The sequence below is a fragment of the Strix uralensis genome, chromosome Z, assembly GCF_047716275.1.
Source record: "Strix uralensis isolate ZFMK-TIS-50842 chromosome Z, bStrUra1, whole genome shotgun sequence".
NCBI lineage: Eukaryota > Metazoa > Chordata > Aves > Strigiformes > Strigidae > Strix > Strix uralensis.
Window position 1 is genome coordinate 49,202,538 of NC_134012.1, and position 14,694 is coordinate 49,217,231.

Here is a 14,694-nt window from a genome sequence, read left to right on the forward strand (position 1 = left end):
TTTGAAGATAAAGCCATCAGAAGCTATTAAGCAGTGATGAGAATAAAGCCTCCAGCACAGAAAAATGCTAACTCTAGAGCCCACGAGGGAGAAAGCATATGCACTGCCTGTTTCTACACAATTTGCTAAACATCCCCTATTGCTGCTCTCCCAGGGAGGAGCTGGGGACGCAGCCACCCTTGCGGTCCTGGCTGCAGGCACCGAGGACTCTTCTGAAGGTTGGATGGTTTGCTGGAGCACCTTCTACCACAGAGAGCATTCGGCATCGTTCTGAATACATAAACCCACAAATCTCTGGGTCCAGGAGAGCATGCACAGCTGCCAGCGAGTCAGGAGGAGCCACGGATCTGTCTGCCAGGCCAATGAGCTGACACAGAGAGCGGACCTGCCAGGGTCGGCTACGAGCGGCTGCAGGCTTCATGTCTTGGGTCTCAAATTAGATGTGACATTTCATTTAAGACTCTTGGCTCTTTAATATATAAGTTTTTTAAAAAAAACCCTCTGTACTGTAACAGCGACATAGCACTAGGTATTTCACTTGACAGGGTAATGTCCATGGCGTGTGGTTTGGGATGCTTGGCTGCCATGAAAGCGCATTTACTGAATCTAGATGTATCTGCCCTATCGTTATTTACACAACATGATCTTATTACAGGCTGTCAACTCTCTCATTCTTACATGCTTTTGATACACTTCCTACAGGTGGCAGGACACAGTTTTTTCTCTGCAACCTGAACAAAGCAATGCCTGAACTTGAAATTAAAAGCTAGACTTTTTATAGAGCAGTAGAGCAGATGCTTTGGGTTGTGCACTCCTGAGCGATGCTCTTTGACACAGCAGAAACACCACTGTGTTTTATCCCAGCATCCATCTGCGTGACTACGGACACAGGTATCTGAGCACACCATGATAACTTTTCACTATCTTGAAGTGAGAAATATAGCATTGGGTCATCCTCTGTGGGGCTCCTGTTGTGCAGGGAAACAGACAAAGAGAGAATTTACAGAACAGCTAAAACATCTTTCTGAATTCTTCTAATACTGCATGATCATCCTGGTGCAAGGGGGAATAATTTTCAGAGCAGTACAAACTGTTCTTAAACAGAAAGACAGATTTTGTTTAGCCTGAAAGTATAGATCAATGAATGGATGAGCAAACCCTTGAACAAGATTTCAAAACAAATTTCAGGTTTTATGAAGAACGCTTTCCTAGTATTCAACAGCTGGTACTTTCCTTCATTGATTACTGCTCTAAACATTAGGAAGCTGGTAGCCAGATTGATTAGACTGAACAGAAACAAAACAGCACCCTGATGCATTTTGTCTTCACCAAGACATATTCTTCCTCTATCCCTGTGTCTCTCTCTCTGCTGAATTTGGATTTTAAATCTTTTTAGGAGTGAATGACAGTCAAATTTGGAATATTTAGGTAGCATGGAAAGCAAGTGTAATTTCGTTTGCCCAGTTTGTCAGAAGACAGTGCCTTGCTCTCATCTCTTCTATGAATGCAGCTGGAGAGAAACAGGTCCTGCTGCTTTTTCACTGAAAATACAAGCAAGCAATGAAAGCAGAGCTCTTCACTCAAAAGGATGTTACTGTACCCCCATATCGACCTATGATAAGTAATTCTTTTGCTCCTGCTACTATCATACCCAGCTGCCTCCACTGCTGGCATATCCTTGTTTTTCAAACAGCATGCAGAGGTCTCTGTTACCACTTCACCGCCGAAGAAGCGAGTCACTTCACCAGGCTAAGCGACCTCTGGAAAGCTGGAGAAGTCACCTACAGCCTGATCCAGCCCCCCCACCATGTGGTTTTTGCTGCGTCTCCCACAGAGCTACCACTAGATCAGAGTCAGGAGCACTGCTCTGAGTTGTTTCGCTGTTGGGAAGCTAATGGCTTCACCTACAAGATGCGCTGAGTCTCTGCCGGCCTGAGAAAGGCTGTCTGTCCGTCCCCACGCTTGTATTTCCAGCCCTAGAGCAAAATGCAGAGCAGCGACAGTCATTTGTAAGTGCTTCTCCGAGGTGGTGTTCAGGAGCTGCCTTCAGACATCATTAAACCATCACGTTATTTACTCCAGACCTCGTTTATAAACCTCACCACTAAATAACTGCTGCTGCTAACACAGGTGTTTCTAAAGAACCATTCCCAGGCTACAACAAAGCTCAGAGCATCCTCGTCATTACTGTGGCCACAGTTATTGCTGTAACAGTCAGAGTCCCCAGTGTGGCCCCGGCCTTGGCAAAACACCCACTGAGCCCACGCAGCACAGTGCAAGAAGAGGGTCTCTACCCCAGAGGCCCTGCAAGGAGCCGTAAGACAACAGATGGGGATGAAAAGGGAGGTGGAAAGCAGTGACCAGCCAGCAGTGCTCCACAGGACAGGCTGCAGGCTCTTCAGACAGCTCTCCTGCACGTTATCTCCTCTGCAGTCAGGCTCTCGCTGTGACTCCTTCTGTGACCGAGCACCCACAGCATTCCCCATCACCCCCTCTGCACTGTGCTTAGGAAGAACTGTTTGCCTCCTTCCAGGATGAAATACTCTGGCACAGGAATATCTGGGAGCCAGCACGGAGGCTTCGTCCTGCCCAGCATGAAGGAGCTTCGCAGAATGTATTGAAAAGGACGATGAAACCGTCGGATGATGAAAGACCACTGCCGCATACCCAGGATGCCACGGGCTATTTTTAACCATTATTGCTACTACAGTAACGATACGATGGGGTACCTGACTGGCTGAAACGTTGCTTTTGGCCATGGGGAAAATAGTGCAGGAACTTTCATTCTGATTGCCTGGCAAAGACATGCCCAATAGACCACGTAATAAATCAGTCACCCTTCAAGCTGCTCTTCTACTTCTCAGCAGATGCTGATCGATCCACAAGGAAAGGAGGCTAATGAATGGTCAGTTCTGCCCTGAAACACATCCACCGGTAATGGCACTTCAGAACATGTCAGTGATTTCCACTGATGATAGAGTAGACAAGCTGAGGTCAAGGATGACCTGCAAAGAGATGAAAACCACATTCTTCCAGAAATCTTTCATGTGCTAAAAATGGGGTATGCAGCGTCACACAGAAGTCTGTTTCTGTGCATGCCTGAGGATGAGCAAAACAGCCAGAAGGAGATTTTTAACTTCCAAGTGACCCTCCTAGTACATATATCCCAGTCTGTGCTCACGCAGTCAACTCCATGGGTTGCTGGAGCAGGCTTTTTGTTCGGAGAGGTGTTATGGAGTTGTGGAGCTACAAAGCTGTGCAAAGAAACCTCAAGCAAATGAAGCACAAATTTAACTCCCCTTCATCTACCCTCAAAGTGACAGATCATCTCTCTTGAAACACAAGGCCCTGGAGAGGGGCCATACTCTGCAAGGAGCAGAACGACCTTATCAAAAACAGTATAAGAAAAATTCATTATTACAAGCAGTTCTAGAAGAGGGGAACAAAGACAGGAAACAGTTGTTACCTATTAGCTGTTTTGACAGAAACGAACACTTTGGAGACCAACTAGACTCACCCATCAATCTAAGTGATTTGAACTATAAAAGCATATAACCAATCAGTTGTATAAAGTATTAGTTACCAATCCTCGGTCTGTTGCAGTGCTGCTACTATTAAGATGCAAAGACAACATACAATTGCACAAACTCCTATTTGCACTTCTTTTGCCTACAATATACGACTTCCTCCACTCACTTTGAAGCAGATGTACAAGAACATACAAGTTTAACAGAAACCATCCACACTGCTGGGAATTCTCACAAGCGAAGGAAAAAAAGCACAACGTGCACTCACCACCTATGACAGGCAGAAAGAAAAATCCCTTTGCAAAGGTTTTAAATGCCTGATAGACCAAGGAAAATCTAGAGAAGCCTCTTGTACAGCATTCTGGTTTACACTTTAGGATAACACGGGAAACAAGATCTTCTTTAAAAACTGTAATAATGTAAGAATACTGTAAGTTTCTAACCATCTGCCAGCACTAAACACAAATAAACAAGAATTACATCGGTTAGTGCACTACAGTGAAGCTTTGGATTCAAAAGGGGCTGCTGCTTAGGAAGTGGAAGATTTCCCCACCTCTTAGCACTTGTAAGCAGCTACTATAAATCTGCCTGGTGTGGAAGGAATGGAGAAGTGCATGAAGATGAACAACTGCAGGCTGGAGTGGCAGTGGCACACAGCGGTGGCCATCAGAAGCTCACGGTCTGTTGCCATGAATTTAGCTCAACAGTAACTTAACGCTGCTCACGGCAACGTCAGAGTCCCTGTAAACACTGGCACAAGACTAAGATTAAAACCAGAAAATGGTTTCGGTATTCCCACCCTGGTATCCTGCACAATACAGGGACGACTCAAGTATGCAACGAGGTAGGGAGTTTGCTCAGACAAGTACTGAGCCTCCTCCATTCTGGCTGAAGTCAGTGCAAATTGAGAACACTCAGCAACTTGTTTGAGTGATCTCAGGAATGGAAAATGCAGCACAACAAGGGCTAAACCTCAGTTAAACCCTGCTGCCTGTCCACATGCCTCAGTGGATTTACAAAGGAGAAAAAAGAGAAAGGAAAAGGCTTGATCTAGAGACTACATCAATAGGATTTTCATTTCATTTTCAAACAAGTTCCTGGAAGCCACTGATTGCAATGCCAGCCTTGCAAGACAGATGACAAGACCCTTGGTTGAAAGGGGGTTCTTAAAGGAAAGAGAACAGAGCTCTACAAAGGTGGTTGTTTTCTCCAAAGCCTACACAAAACCACAGATGACTATCACAGCAAGGCAGTGCTTTTCTCGGATGCTTTATCCTTGTGGGTAGCTGAGATGTTCAGATGTGCTGACACGTCCATGCTACAGTTACTTATTCAACCTCAAACAGCAGTAAACAACCAGGGCTGGGATTTCATGAGTTTCCTGCATGTGTTCAGTGACCACTAACACAGCACCAAGCCCTTGCATGGGTGGCCTCATTTACCAAAGTAAGCCGGTTCAGCCAAACCCAGCACCAATTTTACCTGAAGAGAGGGATTCAGCATCCCGACACGTTTACATTCCCAGCTGGAGTATGAGCTGGGATTTTTCACACCCAGACCCATGTACATGGGGGAAATGGAGGAGTTTGGACATATAAAGCAGTGAAGGTCAAATTTTCATTGTAAATCATTATGCTCTTAGCAGCAAAGACATTTTCTTCACACTCACCTGTAAAGTTTGTAGTAACACAACTACCACCACATAGACAGTCTATCTAGGGGACAACACCTGTACTCCTAACCAGGACAGTCTAAAGGACACACAATTCTAATCAACCAAATAGCAGGCAAAGGCAAGAGCTCCATGTTTGCTTAAGCAATGCTAGGGACAGATTTGACTCAAGTTCAGCAAAAACTAAACCCACGTACCATGCACCTGATCCTGCGTCAGTCACACTAACAACAGTGTGATTCACTGAGAACTACTGCCACTTGTGAGCAAGTCAATACAGACACACAGTAAAGCAAGGAAAATGCCTCCCAACACCCTACACTGATATTTTGCTCTTAGTGCCTCTGTTTCCTAAGAAACAGTCTGTTGGTGGCTCTGAAAGAGCAACCCAGCTGCTTTTGTATGTGAGTCACAGGGAGTCTGACTTAGCACAGGACAAATCAGCCAGGGCTCGCCCCGCCAGGTTGGGTAACATTGTCTGCTGCTCTGCACTACACCTGCAACAAGCAGCTTTTAAGACTGATTAAATGTTTTGGTTTCACTTCAGCAATTAATCTCAGCAGCCTTTTACTTATTTGTATGCTTCAAAGCTTGAGAGATAATCCCTTAATTATTCCTTGCTCTCCTTCTCAGTCTGTGGTTTATTGAAAAATAACTGCAGTGCTGTACTGACAGGCAGGAACGAATCCTGGCTTCATCTCCCAGGTGGCTGCACCATGTTCCGGGGAGGTTGCCTATTCCAGAGCCAGCAGATAGTTTGGTCCCTGTGGCCTATCCATGAAAATCACTTTTTCAAAGATTAACCATGGAGGAATCAGGTGTTTCAGTAAGAACAAGACTCAGGTTTTCAAAGCAAGCTGTGAAGATCCTGGCCCTGGATTCTTCACTTGGACCTTTCATTTCACATGGTATAAACCCCACAGCCCTAACCTCTAGGGTAGTTAGCCCTGATCTAACTCAGAAGATCTATCCCTCTGAAGTTTATCCTATAGGTTCCCTATATGCATACAAATGAGGCACCTTTTGTCCTTCTCTATCTGAAATTTCAGTAGTTCTGTCAAGACAGTGTTACCCAAACCAATGAGCTTCTCTGAGTGAGCATAAACCATTCTCTGTGAATGTGTCATTGACTGAAAAATATTAAACAAAGCTGTGATAACTCAGAAGCCTACAAAGAGCATTTGGAAGATACAGGAGCATTTCTAGAACTTCTACAAACTCAAGACAATAAAATGCTCGTTGCTGGGCTAAAGCATCACAGCAGCACCTAGGTGAGGACATCACACTTCCCAGGACCAAAGTTCAGGAATAGGGACAAAACAAACCTCTCTTTCAGGCAAGAGAAAAGGCACACCAAATGCATTCAGGCAACTGAGGAAGTGTCTCGACTGGCATCACAAGATACCTCTGCTGAACCAAGGCAGACAGAGGCATTTTAACATCACACCTTTTCTTGAGTTTTTCCCGCTTACTCTTAAAGTGACTTACAAAGCTGACAGCATTTCTGTGGCCTGAGCTTGGCTTCTCGTACCCTAGTATAAATTTTATACCTATCTTGGGAGGCAGCAAGCACTCCCTGCCAAACCCCAAGAGCCCTCAAGTCCTGGCTGCTTCAGTCCTGATGCTGTGAAGTGTGGGATGTAGGTGAGTAGAGGGCAACATAAAAAAAGGGTCTGTGGCAAGACAACGGAGAAGCAGTACAGGGGACAGAGGTGTGTAAGAGACGGGGGCATTTAGAGAGAGTCCGACAGAGACATGCATTCCCCACGTTACACTTCAAACAGAGCATTGTCTAGGAATAAAACTTCACACCTGCATGTGCGCACTGCAATGGAGAATCAAGGTTCCTCCTTCCTCCACTCAGCAACTCCCAGCAAAACAGCCTGCCAAAAATCTCATTCCTGCTTGAGGGGATCCACTTTAACAACCCCCTAAACACCAACTATTTGTCACTTTTTCCCTGAGGTAAAGGACAGGGGAGGCACACCTGGAGAGGGAATTAAGGTGGCTGCAGCAATGGGAAATGATGGTAGATGACTGTCACGGGGGCGTGCTGGGTGGAGAACACCATGCTGACACCAGGGATGGACCAGCACACAGCCACACAGGACACACAGAACAGACTCAGCCTTTGTCCCTTATCTGCTCCCTTCTAAACACTGAAACGTGCAGAGGTTTTGAAAGAAAAGCTTTCAGAAGTAGTTTGCAAAGCAAGTTTAACATTATTCTGCTTAGAAAGGGCTCTGTTCTGAAGGATGCAGAGAGCGTGCACCACGCAGTGCCCAGCACTTACCTGTGTCATAGTGAACTACCAGGGAACTGGAATGATCCCCAGTCTTCAGCAGGTGAAACTCCACTGTTACTTGCATGGCATCGCCAATCCCAAGAGTTCCAATGGACGGCTTGACAGAGAAGGGGCTGCAACGCAGAGAAAGAGACACATCAGGGCTACTGTGGGCGATTCGGGGACTACACTCCTTTTGCAGTCTACTCCACTTCAGCTCACTTGTGCAAGCAAAAAGCAAACAAGCCACAGTCAGTAAAAAAACCCAGAACATAGAGGATCAGAAATGGCTCTACTGACTCTCACTTCTGAAGAGATCCAGCTCTCCGAACATCCTGTGGTGTCAAACGACCTCATCTCCCCCATACTCTGCATCCCCTTCTCTGCAGGGAGGCTCAGGAGTCCGACCGCTAGCAATACAGACAGAGGATGGGTTTTGAGGAGCACAGAGATGGTGAGAGCTATCTGCCTGCACAACTTGACACTGACTTCCTCAGGAATCTGTCTTTTCCTGCCACCTATAAACTCCACCTCAAGAGATGCAAATGTCAGGGCATTACTTGTCCCACTGAGACTGCAGCCTAGGAATCAGACAGGGAGAATAAGTGTCCTTCTGGAAGACCAGAGAATAATTATGGTTTAATTTGCAGAATTCACTTTTTTACCTTGAAAACATCCTAGTTTAGCCTAAGAAAGGGCATGTTTTATCGGCATTACAACGAAAGCTGCTCTAAGAAAAGGAACAATCAGAAAAAGCTGAATAAGTGCAAACGCAGATTAGAGCAATACAATGACACGGAAACAAGACACGGAAGGGGGATCCCATTTACATCCTGAACCATTAAACCCCTGGCTACATGAAGTGCCATTACCAGGAGCACATCAAGGCGAGCTTAACAGGAGGTTTTCTGTGTATTCACAAGCACTGCAATCTGGGACTCTGGGTTGTAATCCAAGCTCAATAACTGTTTGCTTGGCCCACCAGGCAAATTCTGTGCAATGCATTGAAAATAATTATGAAAATGTGTTGGGGTACTTTGAATTTAATATGAGCAATTGTTATTTGTCACCAGGTAAATGGCTCTTGGCTGACAGACACAAAACTCAGTGCTTTAATGCAAAGGGACAAGTCAAGTGAAACATGCTTCTGCAGCTGGGGTTCATGGCTCTTCTACAGCCCCACTTAGAAAACAAAAGTTATTTGGTTTAGTGCTTTGCTGGTGGTCAATTTGTCACCTTAAAAACATGTTCTGGAGAGTTTTACCATGATTAGAGAATGCAACACACACAAAAATATTGAGAACAACTGGAGCCATGCGCAAGCTGAACTTCGCTCATGTAAGTAGTGACAGCTGATGAAATTGCTGGAGTTTCTGCTCATTAAGGAGATATCGCTGCAATTAAGGGCCTGACCTGTTCCCATTACAACCAGCGAGAACATTGCCACTGAAGCACGGGGCCTGCAATGTTTGTGTGCTGGACCTGAGACTCTGGAGAGAGAGGAGGAAAGACAAGGCACCACCAGCCTCAGAACTAGGCTGTTCTACACGGTCCTGAATCTGCACTGATGGTTATGGCAGGACTGCTGCAGGTCTCTGCCAGGGCTTGGGTGGGACCATTGCCTGGTGTGGGAAAGGCAGAGATTTTGTTTGTTTCCTTTTTTTTTTTTTTTTTTTCCGAAATGTTGCCAGAACAGAAAAGCTGCTAGTTAAGGGGGATCCCGGGCAACACTTCAGCACTACCTCCCATCCCATCACCTTCCTACTCCTTCCCCATGGCTACATACTCCTGCCCTCAGATGGATGGGATAGGATGGGAATAACACTCCTGAAGATATCTTCATCTTTTCAAATTGTCAGAAGAAGAGGATCCAACCAAGTTCAGGACTCAGTTCTCAGGACTGAGAAACGGAGCACAAATCAGACACTGCATGTCCTACATCCCACCCCATGCTGTACCCACAAGACAACTCTCTTACTGCTGTAGCAGGAGCTCGTTATTCCTCACATGGACCTGGTTCTCCAAGACCCAAGGATGAAAGCTCCATGGTTAAATTTAACTCCCCTGAATTTCAGTCACCGTCACTAAGCTGTTGTCTGCAGCCTACAGTTAAGAAGAGATGCCAAGGAGACACCCCTGACACATTGTCATAGCCAAATGAAAACCACTGCTGAGAGATGACGCTAGTGAGATAGACGTTGGCTTTTTATCCATTAAGTGTGACCTGTTCTTTAGGATAATTGTCATCCTGTTAGATCTACCCTTCTAATGAATCACTACTGCTCCTGAAAGACACAAAAGATAAGGTTTGGAGGTTTTTTAATAGCTCATTTTCTTCTGACATGCTTTTTAACTATGTCTGTTTGTAGGTTTGCTTTGTTGTACGACATCTAAACTTTCACAAGTCCAGATCTCCCAATGGCACCTTGCAGTCCCCAGCTTGTATAAACTTATCTAGCCACACCAATTTAGGAGAGACCTGCACATCAGCACTTGCCGAGATCTTGCTTGTTATTGCCCTTCAGAAAGAAAGCAACACTAGATTTGTAAGCAATTTCATAATGATATATTTTGGCATTTACATCTTGCTTACTTTCACCATCTTGACAGTTGGGCATCCCATGATGATACCAAAGGCCAAATGCTCCTGACAGAATTGAGAAACACAACTGACAAGTGAACAAAGCTGGCAGTTCTGTGGCCCAGGCCCTCAAACCACCATGCCGCCTGTTCTCCTGCAACCACACCTTTGGCACATGCAGTGTGCAAGGAGGCTGCAATACACTTCAAGTGCCGTGGCATCTTTATCTTCTGCAGCCAACCTTTCTTTGGTCTATTGGTGCACTATAAAATCATTTGAGTTTGGGAGAATTGATTTCATTACAAGCTACCTCCAAACCCAAGGAAGACAGTAACATTACCGGAGATTGAATTGCCTCTTCTGTCCACTAAGATCTATTGCAGGTAAAAAAACAAAGGTCGTTTAATCTTCACATATATTATTTTTTAGTAATGGTATAACAGCCAAAGTCAAGCAGTATAGCCATTCCAGTAAACCCAGTCTGCTACAGTCAAAGCATCCAAGACTCCATCTCTGTGCTGAGAAATCCTGTGTGGAGTCAGCATCTCGCAAGCTCTGTATTTCCCTCTTTCACTGCACCTAGGCTCTATTTTCATGTCCTTGGATGGTCTTTGCACGTCCTATGGTAACTGGCCAATCTCACGCCTCCACGTAGCGTATGGGTACTACAGGGAGGGATGCAAGGGGGCTCGAGGCACTGTGCCTCGCAGGATCATTTCCTGAGCTTTCAGAGCTTGCTGGGGACATTCCTAAATGGATCTTATCTCGGACTGATCCCCTCTAGCCCCATAGCATGGCATAGCACAACGTCAGCAATGTCAGGAAAAGGCAGTGCTGCACTGAGATCTGCTTCCAGACACCATTTTCAACTCGAATGTACTGGAATGACATTTATCTCTGTGAATGTCATGGAGCAGAAACTCATTATCCTGCCTTAACAATGAGACAACAGGAAGAGACTTTCTCTATTTATACTATTATTATTTTTTATTACCATGCTATGCAGTTAAGAGCTGGGTATGGACATGCAGAGGGAGGAGAGGCACAAAGCCAGACTGCATAACAGGGAGTGCTTTGGTGGTTTTCTCCCTTCATGAAAAAGTGGTCAAAATGCAGCCATGCTTCTGGTAGAAACCATGGCAAGGGAGAGCTCCAAACAGGGAACAGCAGAAGGATGCTGAATTGGCCCCATGGCTTCACTTAAGAGCTCTTCCCTGGAGGGAAATGCACAACAGAAAACATCAAAGCCTTTAGATAAATGAGTAACAGGCAGGGAACATCATCATGAAGTGACCAGATGCAAGAGCTGAGCTCTCAGTACTGAGGGGAAAGGTTAGGATTGGAGATGGGCTGAAAAATGCACTGAAGGTGAAGGCAAACAGGTTATGCTTGGTGCCACAGAGAAGGAAATCCAGAGAAAAGCTGCAAGGAAACATGATATGAGCAGCACGATGGACTAGGAAATGGTGGCATCTGCAGCTGACTTGTGAATGGGCAAGAGCCTGAATATGCTCAGGCCAGAACACAAGTTTAAATTGTTTAGATAGAGAATAAAGGATACAGAGGTCACCTGATGGATCTAAGCTTACACAGATCTCTCACTCCCTTCTACGCCACTAATCATCCTCCTCCTCCTCCTCTCACATGCAAGCATGTGTTTTTAAATACTCTTTTAAGAGTATTTAAAAAGAAATCTGAATGAAAGTCAGGGCAACTTAATTAGAATAAAATGCTACTTATAGTCAAAGATTTAAATCATCTGTTTGAAATGTCAAAGTGGCTTTCAAAAGTTCACAATGAAATGGAAGAGATGGCAGATGTCATCAGCTGACAAAGGAAATCATACCAGCTTTCCATCCCTGTACACATCCAATCCAGTTGTTCAGAATATTTTTTTGTGTAGTTTGAAATAAAACGTTTGCAATGCTTCCCATTTCTTTATTGCAAATCAGGACTGAAATATTTAATTGCTGAAGTTCAGAAACTCTTAAAATCCATATCAAGCAGGATTCGACATGTGCTGTATCACTCAATAGAAGAGTTGGAGAGTACATTGCAAAAAGATGCTGGACTTCACTGAGTATTTATTTTGGTGGCAACAACTAGATCTGGAGATCCCAGAGGAAAACTGTGCAGTGATTTACAAGTTCCTGCCTACGTGTTTCCACAGGGAAAAGAAGAAGCCTCCTTAAATAGCATCCTAGAAGCCTGCTTAAATAACCTTGACAAGCTTTGGTGGAAGCTCCTCTTAAACCCTCACGTTTCACAAGAGAGAAGTAAAGAGTAGCCTTTTGAGCCCTGTTTTCCTGGAGAAGAAGCTGAAGCAACTCAGGTGCACCAAGTCAGAGCGCTGGTCTTTGCTGCATTCTTGACCTCAGCTCCTACACCAAGACCTCCATGACCAAGCAACTCACCACGAATTACCAGCCAACTGAACCACTTTCCCTGCAGCTGCATCACCCTCTCCCATTCAGCAAACTGGGAAACCAGTGACTCTCTTCTGAGACCAAAAGGAGCAGGACAGGCTGTTCACAACACAACTCATGTCAGGCGTTTGATTCGGGACCATCGGAACACCACGTGCCTGCAGCCTCCCAGAGCGTGGGTGTCTTTGGCCGACACTGGTATGTAACCGTTTCAGAAGGTACTCAGGATCAGGATGTTGCAAGCTGGATCCTTACAGATTCGAGCACTCTCCAGGAAATCTGGGAGAGAGAAAGCTCTAGAAGAAAAGGCCCCCAACTCACGCACCAGACACTTGCTGCATCTTTTGCCTGTGCCCTCATTAGCATGCTGCTTTGGGGCTGTGGTGCAGTTCTGAAGCCAGTGTCTGCTCATCTCCACCTAAAAGCTCATTCTACTTAATATTTGGTCCCAGGGACCAGACCAAACCTACTGGAAAACAAAGTTCCTGGACCACACAGTGTTCTTGTCAGGGCCTCAATACCAATTACTTTGATCTACGATCTCTAATGGCACTTGCAAATAAAGACACAGCTGCTGGTAAATTCTTAAATGTCTCTCTCACCAGCTCACAGCTTGCCCATTTCTTAACACTGCATTTGGTCTACAGGAACCGAGCTCCTAGAGCTGTCGCCTGCCACGCAGCATCTTACACAGCCCACGGGCAGCCAGGTTGCCTTCCTTCGTTTGCTCTTTCAATCTAACAGAATCACTCTTGCAGATGCTGTGTCAGAGACACCACTGCAGTACAAAACCTCGCTGCAGCATGCAGAGTTTTATCAAAGGTTGCATCACGCGTTTGTTTTGGTTTTTTTTTTCTTTTCGTCTAGGTTGGAAAAGACCTTGAAGATCATCCAGTCCAACCATTAACCTAACATTGACAGTTCCCAACTACACCATATCCCTAAGTGCTATGTCAACCCGACTCTTGAACACCTCCAGGGATGGGGACTCCACCACTGCCCTGGGCAGCCCATTCCAACGCCTAACACACTTAAAACACTATAAGCAACAGCAAACCCCACGTGTCCTGCCCGTTTCCAGCTACGGCTGCAATACAGCAGCTCAGATGCTCTGGTTCCTTGTTGTTACTGTTTACCAACCACGTTATCATGCAACAGTGTTTTACACAAAGAAGACGAGTTCCTTTACCTCTCACTGCTGATGCGGTAGCGAGCCTCCCGGTTACCGATGTTGCGAACCAGCAGAGTTTTCTGGGAGCTGTACTTGACTGGACAGACGGAGAAGTTCAGCTGGTCAGGGAAGTCCAGGATAGCTCGGGCACCTATAGCTCAGATTGGCACAATAAACTTTTCCCTTTCTGTGATGCAGGTGAGCTGGTAGAAATAATCCTGCAGGGAAAGAAACAATCTCAGCACAGTGCATTCAGTACCATCCCATGGCAGAAGAAAAACTGCTGTTTTCTATGACTCTAACAGTAGCATCCAGCAATGTCAAAGTACTTTTTACCTTAGCAACCTTTCATTCCTGCAGCATGACTTGAACAGGGCTGTTAACTTGCAAAGAAGAACCAATCCCACTGATTCCCTTGCTTTCACAGCAAGCTGGCAGAACCAGACAAAATTATCTGATACTTTGATTCAGAGGCACCAAAATAGAGCAATTTCATGTAAGGGATTCCAGTAGTAACAAGAACCCGCTTCGATCACCACTGCAGATGATCAAAGGCTCCACTAAGCACCCAGCTGTGCCACAGCACTAACTCCAATCCCAGCAACGCAGCGACTTCACTGACACTGGCCAGGGGATGCTCAGGTGCATTTTCAAAAGGACTTTGCCACAGGCACAACCAACACGCAATCTTTGGTGAAATATTTAACAAGCTGGACACGGGAATTGTTTTAATCTCAGATGAGCATAGGGTAAGTGTGTATTTCCCACCCCTTCCCAGAGCATTACAGGGACAAGGCTGGGGACACACACCCTTAAAAAGCTATCTGATCTATCTCCCCACCCCAGAACTGGCTCAGCTCTACACCCAAATTATTCTTGCAAGATGTCTGACAAGCTTAAAAGCACTAACAATTCCACCCCTGCGCTCAGCAGCCTATTCCAGCTCTACCCTAGACTTAAGAGTTCTTCCTGTGTCTAATCTCAGCTTCCCTTTCCAGCTCACCTAGCCTCAGGGGACGTGGGAAATAGCTTT

At 45.5% G+C, this 14,694-nt stretch overlaps 1 pseudogene; it reads right to left on the bottom strand.

The window, feature by feature from the left end:
• LOC141938261 (hydrocephalus-inducing protein homolog) overlaps window positions 1-14,694 on the bottom strand; it is a 132,595-nt pseudogene that overhangs the window by 66,070 nt on the left and 51,831 nt on the right.